The sequence below is a fragment of the Cyprinus carpio genome, unplaced genomic scaffold, assembly GCF_018340385.1.
Source record: "Cyprinus carpio isolate SPL01 unplaced genomic scaffold, ASM1834038v1 S000005323, whole genome shotgun sequence".
Classification (NCBI taxonomy): domain Eukaryota; kingdom Metazoa; phylum Chordata; class Actinopteri; order Cypriniformes; family Cyprinidae; genus Cyprinus; species Cyprinus carpio.
In genome coordinates this window covers 1-1924 of record NW_024878008.1, presented here as the reverse complement: position 1 = coordinate 1924, position 1924 = coordinate 1, and the positions used below count along the sequence as shown (strand labels likewise).

General features: G+C 35.1%; 1 long non-coding RNA gene across 2 annotated transcripts; it reads right to left on the bottom strand.

The window, feature by feature from the left end:
* Positions 1-921: 921 nt before the first annotated feature.
* Positions 922-1918, bottom strand: LOC122143483. Of its 2 annotated transcripts, none has more exons than XR_006159191.1 (3): positions 1783-1918; positions 1514-1685; positions 922-1106 (listed from the first exon to the last, which is right to left on the bottom strand). It is a non-coding gene; the product is annotated as an uncharacterized LOC122143483 (long non-coding RNA). The 2 variants fall into 2 exon arrangements; XR_006159192.1 differs by having other exon boundaries at positions 1843-1918.
* Between the last annotated feature and the right edge of the window lie 6 nt (positions 1919-1924).

Below are 1924 nucleotides of genomic sequence, written 5' to 3'. Positions count from 1 at the left end.
TCGGCCAGCGTGCCAGAAGGTACGCAAAAGAACAGTCAGTAACGATTTTACACCAGATTCTGTGACCATCGTATTCATTTTCAAGTAGGCGCTGTTGTCACTGTTTGGCTTGAACTTCGACCCAAACAAGGGGAGGTGGAGTGCATAAACGAAGCGTGGAGATAGGTCTGGCTGAACCATGAACCATTCGTCATAACAGTCTAAAGTACAAACGGCGCCAATGACAGTCCTGAGAGGCCGGAAGGGGGGAGCGGGCAAAGAAATTTATGCTACTTCCGGTTTTTTTGGGGCCCTTTTTTAAGAAGAGTTTAAAACCCAGCGGAAATTATAAAAGACTTTTTTTTAAAAGCGATTTGTTTAAAAATATTTAAGATTGAGTTAACAATATTATGCATTAGGCCGGCAGCGCAATTAAAAGATAAATAACCCAATGAAAAAAAAGCTTGAGAGTTTAAAACCATTTATTCAATTGAGAAAATAATTTTTAAATACTAAACCCAAAGCATGAACCCCCAAATGCACAATGTATGATGGACTGAAAAAAACCAAAAAAATATTAATTTAAATAAAATGATTTTTTAAAATAAATCACGCTGTTTTTTTGTTAAAAAGTAAGGAAAAAAATCCAAACTAAATAAATAAATTGTGCCAGGCAGATAAAAGCCAAAATATCTTATAAAAGTTATACAGGCACAAATTTGACAGCAATAGTTCTGAGAAAAATAATACATAAATTAACACTCCATACACATAGTTTATTCTGAATGCCTTTTCATCGTGACATTTAAAAAAACTTTGTCCTGTTGAAACTGGAACCGAGAACATAAAAGGTTTTTTGGCCAGTTCCAGATCATCTTTTTTTTTCCCCAGCCTGATCAAGTTTAAGAGGGGGCCTCTTAGTATGAACAGTGCGTCCGTAGTATGAACAGTGCTGGTTGCTGATGGGGTCCCAGTAGTATGAACAGTGCTGGTGGACAGCGGCTTCCCTTTACATACTTCTAAATGATTATGAAAATCTAATTTTCTCAGAATTGTGGCTGTACAGTAGAGACAGTGGAAATGAAAAGATTGTCTGCAGCCCAAACCACATCTGTGAAATGTGAAATCTGAATATGACAGGAAAAAAAGGAAACACTCAGTTCCTGTGCTTCAGAGTGTAACTCCAAACCTACTCAAACCTATCCCGGATGGTTTAAATGTTTAATGGGATGCATATGAAATATTATTATAACAAAATACAAATATATAATTCTTTGAGGTTTTTTGAAAAGCTCAAGTTTCATTGTGCAATGCTTTTTGCAAACTTTAGGCGTTAATGAAGATAAGTGTATTTTGATGGCTAAATCATGTGAAAACCATCTACATCTATCAATTTAGGGACTACTATTGAACAATAGCGTACCTTGAAGTAAATGCAATTTGCTTTGGATAAAAGTGTCTGCCAAATGCATACATGTAAAAAAAATATCTATTTCCACTGTATATAAAAAAAAATAACTCAAGATGTTCATACCTCCATGAACAACAGCCTTTTTGAAGTGAATTTTCATATGACTGGTCAATTTATTCCGTCTTGTTGGTTTAAAGATGCTGGCATCACAAAATGGGCAGTGAAAATTTCTGCAACATGTTGTGCATTGGATCAGAAGTGGTAGCGCTGACCCTCTCTGAATCGATATGTGCTTCTATAGGTGAAATAAAATACAATTAATGCAATTCTCATGGTCAGTCATTTAACAAATGCTGTAAAATACAACGCCAACAACAAATTAAATCACAAACCATGAATATGTAACCCAACAAAGTGATACTGTGATATTGCTAAATATTAGCCTAACTTACAAAATACTTCCTTTCAAAAAAAATGTCAGTACAGAGCCGTCTTGTATAAGCGTAACGTTATAATGTTAAGTATGTTGCATCT